The sequence below is a fragment of the Chrysemys picta genome, chromosome 12 (genome assembly GCF_011386835.1).
Source record: "Chrysemys picta bellii isolate R12L10 chromosome 12, ASM1138683v2, whole genome shotgun sequence".
NCBI classification, from domain to species: domain Eukaryota; kingdom Metazoa; phylum Chordata; order Testudines; family Emydidae; genus Chrysemys; species Chrysemys picta.
The window spans coordinates 11,667,906-11,681,525 of record NC_088802.1 but is presented as its reverse complement, the minus strand read 5'-3'; the positions used below and the strand labels follow the sequence as shown (position 1 = coordinate 11,681,525).

General features: G+C 52.5%; 1 long non-coding RNA gene across 1 annotated transcript; it reads left to right on the top strand.

Moving 5' to 3' along the window:
• The first annotated feature begins 6,054 nt into the window (after window positions 1-6,054).
• On the top strand, window positions 6,055-12,892 carry LOC135974989 (uncharacterized). The gene is made up of 4 exons (XR_010592058.1): window positions 6,055-6,835; window positions 7,577-7,599; window positions 9,093-9,208; window positions 10,646-12,892. It is a non-coding gene; the product is annotated as an uncharacterized LOC135974989 (long non-coding RNA).
• Window positions 12,893-13,620: the final 728 nt, after the last annotated feature.

Sequence of the window (13,620 nt, the reverse complement as noted above, 5' to 3'; positions counted from 1 at the left end):
TGCAACCCCAGTACCTTTGTAGGACTTGCACAAGGCCTGCAGCCTGGGGGGGTTTCCAGGCTGGAGCTCCCAGCTCCTCTGGCTTCCACCAGCCCTGCTCCTGGGGGACAGGAGCTTGGTCTCCCTGCAGTCCCTGGTCTCTCTGCTGGGACTGACAAAAAGGGGGCAAATGGGTGCAGGCCTTGCTGGGTGTGGTTGTGTTACAGGGTCACCTGCCCCACTAGGGCCCAGGCTGAGATCCCAGCAGATTCCACAGGCCCCTGAGCTGCCATCAGATGGACTTTCAGCCTCGGTCCCTATGGGGGTGGGGGAGGCACTGGGTTATAGCCCTGGGGGAGCTGCTGGGGGAGGGAGGAGATTTACCTGCTCACAGACAATTGTAACAGTTATAAATCTTCAACATTTTGAATTTCAGTGTCTAGTGTCATTAAATAGTTCTGGTCTGACCAAAATATTGTCTGATCCCCCCATAATTCCCCACAACCATGAACATTTTAATTGGAATGAAATGCTTAAAACCCAGATTGTTGTGCAACTGTGAAAGTTTAAATCAATAAATATAAAAATTGCTTAAAATAAGCATTATCTGTCAAAATTATATAGCATTAAAAAAAATTCCACCGAGTCTGACTATCACTCCTAACACACACTGACTGGAGGCCAGGAGCCCTTTGGGGTTTTAAGTACAGGCTAATTTCACTGAAAGTTTCCTGTCACAGGTGTGACTGTACATTTTTTCACTAAAGCCTCCAGGGGTGAAATTGGCTGGGTTCTTCCTGCTCAGCAAACAGCAGGAGTCATTTTTAGGAAAGGAAACACCTGCTTGCTGCTGCAGGCGGGGCATAGTGTGAATTCAGGAAATTGGAACTAAGCCTGTTACAAACTGCCCAGAGGAGCCATGGCTGCAGAGAACCCCGTGGAAAGTCTCCAGGAGGAAGCGACATGTCCCGTCTGTCTGGAGTATTTCACAGAACCTGTCACTCTGGAGTGTGGGCACAATTTCTGCCGAGCCTGCATCAGCCAGTGCTGGGAGGGATCCGATACAGCCACTTCCTGCCCTCAGTGCAGAAAAACTGTGCAGCAGACAAACCTCAGGCCCAACAGGCAGCTGGCAAATATGGTAGAAATCGCCAAGCGGCTGAGTTTACAGGCAGCAAAGGGAGCAGGAGGGGACGGGGTGTGTGGGGAACACCAGGAGGCTCTGAAACTGTTCTGTGAAGAGGATCAAACCCCCATCTGTGTGGTGTGCGACAGATCCCGGGCTCACCGCGCTCACACAGTGATTCCCATACAGGAGGCTGCCCAGGAGCACAAGGTACCGAGTTGCTGTCCAGGCCATAGGTGCTGACTTTACCCGGCGCCGATGGGAGCTCGTGCCCTCTCCCTGCACCTGGCCATGCCCAACTCTGCCCCTTCCCTGACCCCATTACAACCCCTTCCCCAAATCCCCCGCTCCGCCTCCTCCCCCGGGTGTGCCGCATTTCTCCTCCTCGCCCCTCCCTCCCAGGGGAGGAGGCAGAGCGGCGGTGAGCTGGGGCGCAGGGAGGGCCGCAGGAAATAACAGTTTTTTTTGCGGCAAGCCTGGGAGGGAGGAGGTGAGCTGGGGTGAGGTGGGGAGGTGCTGGTGGGTGCAAAGTACCCACCAATTTTTTCCTGTCGGTGCTCCAGCCCCGGAGCACCCATGGAGTCAGCGCCTATAGTCCAGTCTAATGGGTAATAACTCTGGATGTTAATTACAGGTTAATGGTGTAACTGTGTCATTCAGCTGTGTGTAGCCTTCATTGCATGAAAGCTGATAGGGGAGTTACAAGCTGTGGCTGGTATTCCGGGTTGTATCACAGTGTTTATTGTTATTTGCATCCCCTACAGACCCCAGATGAGATCTGATGTCAATTGTGGAGGACCTTACACAAAACCCAGGGAGGGACAATCCCTCCCCCGAGCCATTTAGAGTCTAACTGGACAAGACAGACAAAGGGTGGGAGGAGAAACTGAGGTGCAGTGAGGGGAAGTGACTTGTCCAAGGTGACTTAGCAGATCAGTGGCAGAGCTGGATATAAAAACCTGGTTTTCCAAGGCCCAGTTCAGTGCCCCAACCACTAGCTACTCTGCCCCTTTCAGCAGCACTGAGCAGTGATGAAGTGCAGACAGTAGGAGGAAAAGACTCCGTGATATAGGTCCTAGGCCCAGCAGGAGAGGAGGTTTCCCACTGGGATTGTGAATTCCTGTGCTGCTTCATGAGGGGTTAAACTCAGATGCTGCCGGCCTGCACTAGAGATCACTGGGCTAAACGCTGTGTGGGACCCCGAGCACCTTGAGTCCACACCCACAATGGCTCCAAACTGCGCAGCTCCATGCCACATGCCACTGGGATTAGACTTATCTTCAGCAAAACTAACCCCTGGGCAGTGCGGACCTGTGTCAGTCTGACCTGTTCTCGTGTGTTCATGGGCAAGGACCAGCCAAAGTGGTTCCATTAGTCCCACCAGGCAGCCTTTTGAAATCTCCCAGAATCCACTGCTTCCGGGACCTTTGCTGGGGACGGTGGGGTAGCTACCCAGATGCCGTTGCCACAGAAAGGGGCTAGGACAGCACTAGGGCAAACCCCAGCTGTTAATAACACAAATCAACACATCTAATGGGGTTTGCCCTAGTCCCTAGATCAGTGCTCTCCAACCCGTCCAATCCCCAGGGGTACAGAGCAGAAAATCAATGGAGTTGGACTCGTTTGAGCATCCCAGCCTATATGGATGCCCCGGTGGCCTCTGGGATTGGTATCACTGTTTGTTAAATCTTCTCAAAAACAGCTTTATAGATTCACTGCCATGGGACACCAGTTTTCCACTGATTCGACTCAATGGAGAAAGTGGACGTAATAACCTCAAACCATCTGAATACAAAACCCGCCCAGTTTCCATAAATAAGGTTTCATTTCCTTGTTGTCTCTGATGTCCTACTTCTAGAAAGACCCACTGTTGTACACAGTATTGTTGTAACTGTGTTGGTCCCGGGCTATTAGAGAGACAAGGGAGGTGAAGTAATATCTGCTCATGCCAGGTTCTGTGGGTGCACGACAAGCTTTCAAGCTTACACTGAGCTCTTCTTTAGGCCCAGGAAAGAGTATGTTCCCCAGAGCGGAGTTGTGTGTAACTCTCTTACCAACAAGAGCTGGGCCAGCAGAAGATATTGCCTTACCCACCTGACCTAGTCTATCTAGTCTATCTAGGAAGACTGGCTGTTGAATTTTGGAGGAAAAAACACCCCCTTCACCCCCTACAGCCCTCAAAATAAACCCACCAAATCATTTCTGTTTGCCAGGAAAAAATACAAGCCCATCTGAGGACTCTGAGGGAAGAGAGAGAAAAGCTGCTGAGATTTAAAGTGACTGGAGAGAAGAGAAGCCAGGAGTATCTGATAGGTGCCTATTGTTCTTCACCTGCTTGGACATGGAGGTGGTAGGGATGTTTATTGGTAGATTTCTCTGTGGCCTTGTGTGTTTCTCCATGATCATGGGATACTCTGTGTGTGTGTGTGTGTGTGTGTGTGTGTGTGTGTGTACAGGTGTGCATATCACAAATGTTCTCTCCCTGGAGAAGGACAACGGTGTCTTCTGCAGGATTTAAGATGCATTTTAATTAATGAACTAATTACTGTGCCTTGTGGCTTTCACAACATTTCTCCCAAACTGCACTGATTATATCCCAGTAGAAATGGAGACAGCCCTTTCAGAGAGATTGGGGCCAAATGGGAAACTGTAAGAAAATCCTCTCCCTTGTGATCACAATGTATAGTCAAGTGTCAGGATGTGAAGAATGGTGGGTTTTGAACCTAAGTCCACAGAGACTGTCATTACAACCCAACCACTCTCCAGAGCCATCAGGGGAGGGGCTAGTGGAACTCCGGCCCACCAGAGAATCTGCCGACGAAGCTCCTGATTGGAGCAGACGTTCAGATGCATGACTTATGCGAGCAGGAGTCACTGGAAGTTGTCCAAACAAGTGAGTGAACTCCCGATCTGCTGCTGGACTGGACCCTGACTCTGGCTTGGCCCTGGCGTTGTTCCCGGCTCAGGTTTGACCTGTAGTACTGCTATCTGACTCCGGCTTGACCCTTCATGTGGCTGCATGACTCGGACTCCAGTCCTGATCCCCTGTGTGACTCCAGACACTGATTCTGGCTCAGCCTTTGGCATGACTCCTGAGCTTGACTGTAGCCCCAACCGTTGGTGAGATCCTGACTTTGACTCCAGCTCTGACTTTGTGTAAGTGGGGGAATGGTCCCGCTATTGTGGGGAACTTTCCTGGCTTCTGCACTACCCCGGTGAAATGGGCTAGCGAAAGGATCCGAGTCCTCGCTCCCACTTCCTTTACCCAGAGACCTCACTGCCCTCGAGGACTCTCCTTCCACTCTCCTGTCTGGCAGAGTCCTCGTAACCCCGACAAGGCTGGGCCCAGGATTCCTGGGGGGCTCGACCCCCAACCCTGCTGTGGTCACCCAGGACAGTGGCTAGGGTGTCCCCACTCTGGGGTACTCTCTCTGCACTGGGCACCTACTTGACCTGCTGATCATTGAATACAATTTAAAGCAAATACAAGTTGTTTAATTAACAATTAATTTAATAAAAGAATAAGGAAAAATGGGAAAAGTTAAAGGAAAACACATCACCCCGCTCTGTGGCAGGGAACATCACAACCAGTGTCTCTGGAACGTCAGGGCAGTTCACAGTCTGTTCCTTGTAGGTCCCAGGCTCCTTCTCAGGCCCTGGCTGTGCTGCAGAGACGCTGCGGGTTGGACACTTGCTCTGGCGGTGGCCACATGCTCTCAGGCTCTAGGTGGCAGGACCCTTCTTCCCAGCGTCGCTCCCACCCTGTCAGGGTTACGATCCCCCTCCAAGTCTGGCCTGCAGAGCCTCTTGGCTGAGGCGTCTCCCTGCGCTGGGCCCACTGCCCAGGGTCCTCCTCACTCTCCCCAGCTGCTCACCGCACTCAGCTCCGGACTGCTCCAGCCCTGGCTCCAGCTCCAGCTCCACTCTGCCTCAGCACGGCTGCTGCTGCTGCTCTGCCTTCAGCTCCCTGGGCTGCTTCTCTGGCCTCTCTGGCTCTGGCTGCTACAGCTCTGCTCCCAGGGCAGGTCTGCTCTGCAGGCTGCTTCTGTAGGATTACCATACGTCTGGATTTTCCCAGACATGTCCGTCTTTTTGGTCCTCAAATTCCCGTCTGGGAGGAAATCCCCAAAAGCCGGAAATGTCTGGGAAAATAGGGAGGGAGGGGTCATGGGGCTTGGGTCCGGGCAGGAGCCGCTGGAGCTGGAGCCGCTGGGGCTGGCAGTGCTCGGCCGCCAGCCGGGGGTGCTTGGCCAGGGCCAGTGCCGGTGCCGGGCCGGGCTGGAGCCGCTCGGCCAGAACCGGGGCCCGAGCCGAGCTGGGTCGGAGCCGCTGGGATCAGGGCCGGGGGTGCCCGAGCTGCTGGGGCCGGCAGTGCTCGGCTGGAGCCGCTCGGCCAGAACTGGGACTGGGGCCAGCGGTGCCTGGGCTGCTGGGGCCGGCGGTGCTCGGCCAGGGCCGGTGCCGGGCCAGAGCCGCCGGTTGGCAGTGCTCGGCCACCGGCCGGCAGTGCTCGGCAAGGGCCAGTGCCGGGCCAGAGCCGCTCGGCCGGAACCGAGGCCCGAGCCGAGCTGGGCTGGGGCCAGCTGGGGCCAGGAGCTGCTGGGGCCAGGGCGGGCCGGAGCTGCTCGGCCAGAACCAGGGCCGGCGCCCCAGGGCCTGAGCCGAGCTGGGCGGGAGATGCTGGGGCCGGCCGGCCGCCGGAGGGAACTGCTCGGCTGGGGGGGCCGGACTGGGCCACGCCTCCTCGCGCCCCACCCCAGCCCCAGCGCCAGCCGCAGCCCCAGCTTACCTGCTGCCTCCCTGTTTCAGGCTTCCCGCGAACACTTGATTCGCGGGAAACAGAAGAAGGAGAGGAGCAGGGGGGCAGAGCGTTCAGGGGAGGGGGCGGAGTTGGGACGGGGAAGGGGCAGAGTTGGGGCGGGGCCAGGGCCCAGTGGAGTGTCCTCCTTTTTTTAAATTGAAATATGGTAACCTTAGCTTCTGTGACTCTGCTCCCAGCTCTGACCTGCTTCCTGGGCTGCTTGTCTGACCCCTCTGGCTCTGGTTGCTGCAGCTCTCCTTCCAGGGCAGCTCTGCTCTCTCTGGGCCGTGCTCTGGCTTTGGGCTGCAGCTCTGCTCCCAGCAGCTTATCTTGGGCCCCTGCTCACTCCTTAGCTCGGCCCCACTCTGTCTGACCCAGGCAATTCCAGCTCACACAGAGGACGGAACCCCCCCTGGCCTCCTGACTCCCTGATTAGCCTCCCCACCTTGTCAGTCAGGCTGATCTGGAGCATTGGCCTCTCCCCATTGTGCTGGGAGTTAGCCAACCAAAACAACACACTGAATGTTAGTAAGGGGGCAACAGTCCCCTTACTTTTGGCTGTAGTTCCTGACGGCTCATGTCCTGGTCTCTACACAGATGGGTTAGAGATTGTAAAGAAACTCTCTCTTGTAAGACTGTATGAAAGGTCATCAGGCTCTGTCCATGTTTCTGACCAGCCCTTTCCTTATTTCTTACAGAAACAGACCAAAACCGAGAGGCAGAAGATTGTGTCTGAATTTCAGCAACTGCGGCAGTTCCTGGAGGAATAAGAGCGACTCCTGCTGGCCCAGCTGGAGAAGCTGGATGAGGCAATTGTGAAGATCCAGAATGAAAATATCACCAAACTCTCCAAGCAGATTTCCCGTCTCAGTGAACTGATCAGTGAGCTGGAGGGGAAGTGTCAGAAGCCAGCAAGTGAATTCCTGCAGGTGAGACTGAGCTGGAAACATCCCAAATCCCAGCACAGGGACAGGACAGCTCCTGAATTGTGGGCATAGGTGCCGACTCCGTGGGTGCTCCGGGGCTGGAGCACACACGGGGAAAAATTGCTGGGTGCTCAGCACCCACCGGCAGCTCCCCGCCCAGCTCACCTCCGCCTCCACCTCCTCCCCAAGCATGCCACGTGCCCGCTTTTCCCCCCTAGCTCCCAGCCCTTGAACTGCAAAACAGCTGTTTTGCATAGCTAGGAGGGAGGGGGGAAGGAGGGGGAACCCATTGCACTCAGGGAAGAGGCGGGGCCGGGGGAGGTATTTGGGGAAGGGGTCCAATAGGGGCAGGGAGGGAGCAGAGTTGGGGTGGGGACTTTGGGGAAGGGGTTGGAACGGGGGCGGGGCAAGAGTGGAGTCGGGGCCGGGGGGCGCGAGCACCCACCGGCGCCAGGGAAATTTGGCACATATGACTCTGGGTACAGGGGTCCAGCAGTCAGAGATCTGCATGTAACTCAATGTGTGCATTGCTGAAACAAGAATGACTATTGTTCTTTGCAGACTCACAGACACATTGATATTAGAAATGGAAAAGCCCCATTAGCTCAAGGAAACCATGGCCCTGGGGCCAGGCAGGGCTGTTTTTCCCTGTATTTGCAAAATCCCTTTCCTGGAATCCCAAGTGTGTGTCAGATGGTACTGACATTTTTTTTAATCTCTCTCTCCTCTCTCTCTCTCCTCTAGGATGTCAGAAGCACCTTGAGTAGGTACGTGGCTCTCTTTTACTCCCACACATACTTGGCAATGCTGGGATAGAGCATGGTGATGATGTTAGCACTGCATCTCCACAGCAACAAGTGTGGGGAAGGTCACATTTTGGATACAAATCTCTCAGATAAATTTAATCCTGAGGTTCTCACCCTGGTACAGAAGACTCTGGAATTCTTCATTCAGTGGGAAGGACTGACCTCAAGTGTTTGCTAGAGATGTCACATCCCTGGGGACTGGCTGCCTCAGGATTGTGGGGATGGAATATGGGCCTATCATTGCTGGGGCCCTGGTCACCATTCAGCCCAGGGCAGCTGTGGCCAAGAGTCTTTCCCATCTGAGTCTTTCCCAGCCTGAGGGTTGTTAGGAGACCTGTGTGGAATGAGCTGGGGAGGGGGGAGTTGGTGTCTCAGTCTAGTTCCTAGTGGACAGATTCAACAGCACTTCACATAGGAACCCCTGTCCCTCAGAGCATGGAGGCCAAGGAGTGAATTGGCCATGGAGACTCAATTCCCCTTTTGTCCCCAGAGCTGATCTCTCCAGACCAGAGTTGAAGAATATTAACGAGTCCTTTGAAGGGAAGGTTGCACAGCCATGGGCTGTGTTGCCCCTGTTCTGAGGCTGGGAGAAGTCAAAGAATTCGAACTCCAGGCCCATTAGAGCAGCGACTCACTAGCCAGAATGTCAGAGAAAAACAGAGTTCTCACTCTTAGATTGGGTGCAGCAAATCAGATTCTTTATTTTCTCTAGTAATTGCATGGAGGGAGAGAGCAGAACAGGTCTCTCACCAGGTAAACAATTACACAAGCATTTATATCTTTTGTTACATACAATAATGAGCAACAGCTGCATTTTGTTTATACATATGTCATCCTGATATCTTATTTTTCTCACCTATTTAGACTATAGCCTACATTCCATACTTATCTAAGGCCTGGTCTACACTAACCCCGCAATTCGAACTAAGGTACGCAACTTCAGCTACGTGAATAACGTAGCTGAAGTTGACGTACCTTAGTTCGAACTTACAGCGGTCCAGACGCGGCAGGCAGGCTCCCCCGTCGACTCCGCGTACTCCTCTTGCCGAGCAGGATTACCGGAGTCGACGGGGAGCACTTCTGGGTTCGATTTATCGCGTCCAGACAAGACGCGATAAATCGAACCCAGAAGTTCGATTGCCTGCCGCCGAACCAGCGCGTAAGTATAGACATACCCTAACACAAGGTCACAGCTTCTCACACAGTTCTTTCCCACTTGCCTCACACAATCCTCGCTTCTACAAATCTCACGTTATTAGGGTTACAGCTAGCCTGACTCTTGCTCACATAAGGGGACTGTTTGAATTTGACATCCACTTCAAATCCCCGTCAATTCTTTCTCTACTTCGAACGAGGAATTTGAACTCCAGGCCCATTAGAGCACCGACTCACTAGCCAGAACTTATAATGAGTCACTCAGTGAAATATAATCACATGAAATTGTTTCTCTCTAGGTGTGAGAAGGGGAAGTTCCAGCAGCCAGAGGAGATTTCTCTTGAACTGGAAGAGCAAGTCAGCGATTTCTCCCAGAAAGCTATTCTGCTATTGGAGACTCTGAGGAAGTTCAAAGGTACCTAAAATGGATCTAGGAATAGAAATTGGGATGAGCCTCTGAGACTGTGGGAAGAGAATGGTGCTGGTCAATTGGTTCACAATTAGATGATGCTTCTATTTAATTGTTGGGTGAGAATGTCATGCACTTGGGTCCAAGACACTCAGGTTGATTAATTCAAACCTTTGATTGCACCAAAAACATACCTTTCAATTACAATTACAAACTAAGAATTGACACAGCCCCCCTCAGACTAGCTCCAGCCCTTCAGTGCCGCCCCCCCCCCCAACTGCACAGACCCCCTCAGCCTAGCTCCCCAGCAGCAGCAGGGATGAGGGACAATGGGAAGCCACTTCAGGGAGCCTCCAGAGGTGAGTCCCTCCCACCAAGAATTTGTTCCACCTTGGCCCCTGCTCACAACAGACCCCCACCCACAGCCAGAGCTTGTCCCTATGTCCTGGCCAGGAGGCAGAGGAGGTTCCCACCCACCCTGAGATAACCCCTGCCTGGAGGGGGGTGCCCTGGTCACAGTGTGGGGATGGGAAACCCTGCTCCCCTGAGAGACCCCCCTCCTCTGCTTCCCACATCCTGTGACATAACGGGGGGGCTTCCATGTAAGGGACACAGACAGGGGAGAGACACAGGGTAAGCGGTGTAGAGATGGGACACACACACACACACACTCCTCCTCCCATAAGACATATTATTTAAACAAGAAAATTTAAAAAGTAGTGACAATAATGCACTGATATATGGTTTTAGGATAAATATTTATTTCAATGCCCCCATCCTACAAAAAAATATTGACTGTGACAGTGAGGTACATTCAAAAACACTAAAATGAGTTGAATGTATTATTAATTATTATTATTATTGTTTATTATTTATTAACTAGCTAGCTAGGTCATGGTTTTTTCAGTGTGGAAAATTGTGCGTTATTTTATGGGTTGAATGATGACTGAATGACATAACCCTCCCCCTCCCCCCAATGTCCATCACTAAGTCCGGTAATTTTGTCAAGTGTCTGTCACACAACATGATGCTGCCTACCCCTGGCCAAAGGGACCAAAGTGGGTAAAGTTACTTTTATGACAAAGGTTTTGTATGATCTGGGTCTATGGTATGACAAAAGGCCGTAAGTGAATGAGACAAACCAACTGGAGTCTGAGGGTTGGGAGGGCATGATGAGGGGAAAAATAAATCGCACTTACATGTTGTCCGTCCTGTGATGGTTGTGAGGCTGCAAGGACATTGGTTCCATTGCTGGGAGATGCCTGGGATGAGAGAGGAAATAGAAGTTTTCAGATTAGTTTATATTGAATGCCTGAGTGTGTCTCTGGGTCTCTCTGTCTGTTTCTGTCATGATGAAAACACAGTTCTATGTGTTCAGAGTGGGGACGCTGTTATAAATGTGAAAGCCTGAAATCTCGTCTCTATTCTCCTTTCCCCCACCAGAAACTCTGCCATCTGCACTGGAGACACAGATTGGGGAACCCCTAGGAGCACACAGACAGGGTGAGTTTGCAGGTGAAGATTGTCTTTAAATTATGAGAAAATTCCAGTGAAAGCATCTTCATGAGACTATAACTAAAGTCACCAACCAAATCAACAGTGGCCATGACACACAGCCCTAAAAATAACCCATTAAACAGTGAGGAGATCCAGGGGCACTGGAATATAGGGGGTCAGGGGCCAAGCCCACCTACTTCTTAACATAGGCATAATTTAGGGGCAGGGGGCCATGTTGGCCACCCCAAACTGGAAGCCTTGGGAAGGCATGGACCATCACAGGCAGTGGCTGTGCTTTGTGGCTGGGCAGCTGATCAGCTCCCCTCTGTGCAGCGCAGCCTCTTCCCGGAGCTGGCCCTTCTCAATGGCCCCACCCCTGCTCCTCTTTCCCCTGGACCCTCCACCTGCCCTGGGTGGTGCACACCAGAGAGTGGGGACATGGGAAGGGGGAGGGTTAGGGGCTCTCCATAGTAGCCAAGGCTCCCAGCCTGGCCAGGGGCAGGGCCTTGGTGGGAAGACAAAGAGTGGGGCAGGGCCATGGAGAGGGCAGGGCCACCAGTGGTGGGACCTAGTACCCCCCTCCCCAACTTCTACCAAGGTGCCGGAACACCTGGGGACATCCCAAGCTGACATCACACAAATAATCCTGACACCAAGCTTAGTGCTGAGTTCATGCCCATTCTAATGAACAAAGACACTCTCCCTGAGCAGCACCCGAACTTCTCCAACATCCTGCCTTTCCTTTGGGCAGGGCTGGGCTCCCCAACTGAAGCTGCTTCCTGCTTCTTGGATTGGGGAGATTCTCTCCCTCTGATGCTGGTAGCTCCTCCCTTCTCTCTGGGCTGGGGATGGGGCTACTTCACCCAATGCCACCTCTTACTGTCTGATATTAAGCAGCTCTTCCCCAATGCTGCACCTTCCTCTGTTCCCAGATCTGGGAATGGAGGCTGCATTAAAGGAGGGAGATTCCCTCTGGGGTTCAAAACTGTACCTGCTTCCTCTGCTCCCTCCTCACTAAAACCTTCCTTACTGTGACTCTGACGCTGGGTATGGAGCAGAACCAACAGGAGTAGCTGGGAGCTGAAGCTTATGCAAGCAAATGGGAAACTAATGAAGTGGGTCTCCTTACACAGACTGAGGAACTGCAGTGACATCCCTGCTCAGTCTCGGGGGCCCAGGACAGAGGCAACTCCCTGGGATCCAGGCTTGTCCCAGCCAGAACTGGGCTGCTGGGGAGTGTGAGAACTGGTCCCAGCCTCCCCCAGGGCTGAGCTCTGCCCCTAACGCTCTGATTCTCTCTCTGGGTGGCCAGAGAGTCTGTGGGGAGGAAGGGATGGATCAGCCTTAGTCCTGGGGGTGTAGAACCAATGTGAATGAAATTGTTTTTAAGTTATCCACTGTACCATTGTAACTTCTGTTACTACATTGTAACTTTCATTACACTTGCCATTTTGCCTACACTGTAACTTCTGTGCCATATTGTAATTCAAATCCCATTTTAAAACGCTTACTCCATTTGGTAAGGGCTTGCTGCAACCTTCATTTTTGCAAACCCAGCTGTAACTTTATTAGTCTAGTTAAAATGTGTGAATGAGGGATGTATGGGTGATAGAATCAACCTCCAGCACCAGCCCGTCCTGATGAGATAAAGTTCAAATACCAACAAATACCAACAGCTGAAGAACTAGACAACAGCCCTAACTCAAGCAAGAAGCATCCACCTTAAAAAGAAACAACAGAAGAAAGATCAAAGCCAGGTCCCAGGCTGACAGTCATGCCTGCAATTGACGGGTGATCAAGTCAAACCCAGAGGCGGCGTGACACAGCGAGACCTAGAGACTTTGAATCCAAAAACTCCTATAAAAAAGGAAGGGTGAGATGAGAGACTTTGGGTAACGTTCTGCTATCAACATCAAGGAGCATCGGTGCGCGCCCGACAGAGACCCGGCTCCCCCTCGTGCTCAGCTTTCCTGGCCAGTTAGCTGTCACGAGCTACGATCCCAAGCTGCGAACTCAAACTACACTCAGGACTGGTAACTATCCAGCAGCTGCAGAACATTTTGGGGGGTGTGTGTGTGTGTGTGTGTGTGTGTGTGTGACTGTATGTGTATAAGCATTGAGGTATTTGTTAATAGTTACAGATTAATAAATGTGGCATCTTTGCCTTGACCCCTAAAACGATCCTGTATAAGTTTGTGGGACAACAGGGGGGGGATCTGGGCTGTGCAGTGGGTGGGTCAGTTCCGAGCTCTCACCTCCCCTGTGACCCCCCTGCCCCTGGGCCGGGCCCCCAGCAGGATCCGGGTTTCTCTGGACTGTGCCCGGGGGCAGGTGACATTTATTGATGGTGGTGATGAGGTCCCGACCTTCACTTTCCCTCCGGGCTCCATCCCTGGGGAGAGAATCCGACCCTGGCTCCGGATGGTGGCGGGATCCTAGCTCAGACTGTGTCCCTGAGACACACTGCAGAGGAGAGAACCAGAAATCAGCCTCTCTAGCCTCATGGACCCCAGTCTCTATGACCTTGGAGGACTCCTATCTAGCATGCTTAGATTTTAACCGGTCCAAATAATCAGCAGGGTTCTCCCCTTTATTTTGTTTACAAGTGTTTATTTTAGTCCAATCGGCCTTTGGTGGGCAGACCTTAAGAATAGCTTCTAACAATTTTCCTCTCCTCTCGGCCAACTGTTCTCTATCCGGTTCCACTTTGTCTGTCCACTCCATTGTCTCATAAAGACGCCTTTGTGTTTCTCTGGGCATTATGCTTCTCAGGAATTGGTCTAGGTCTCCCATAGTGGGGTTATAGCAATTAATAACAACCTCCAACTCCTCTTTAAAGCGGAGAGGGTCATCCCGAATACGTTTCTCCAATTCCCCCTTTTTGATTTAATTAAAAGTCCCTTCCTCTGGGAACTGCAAAC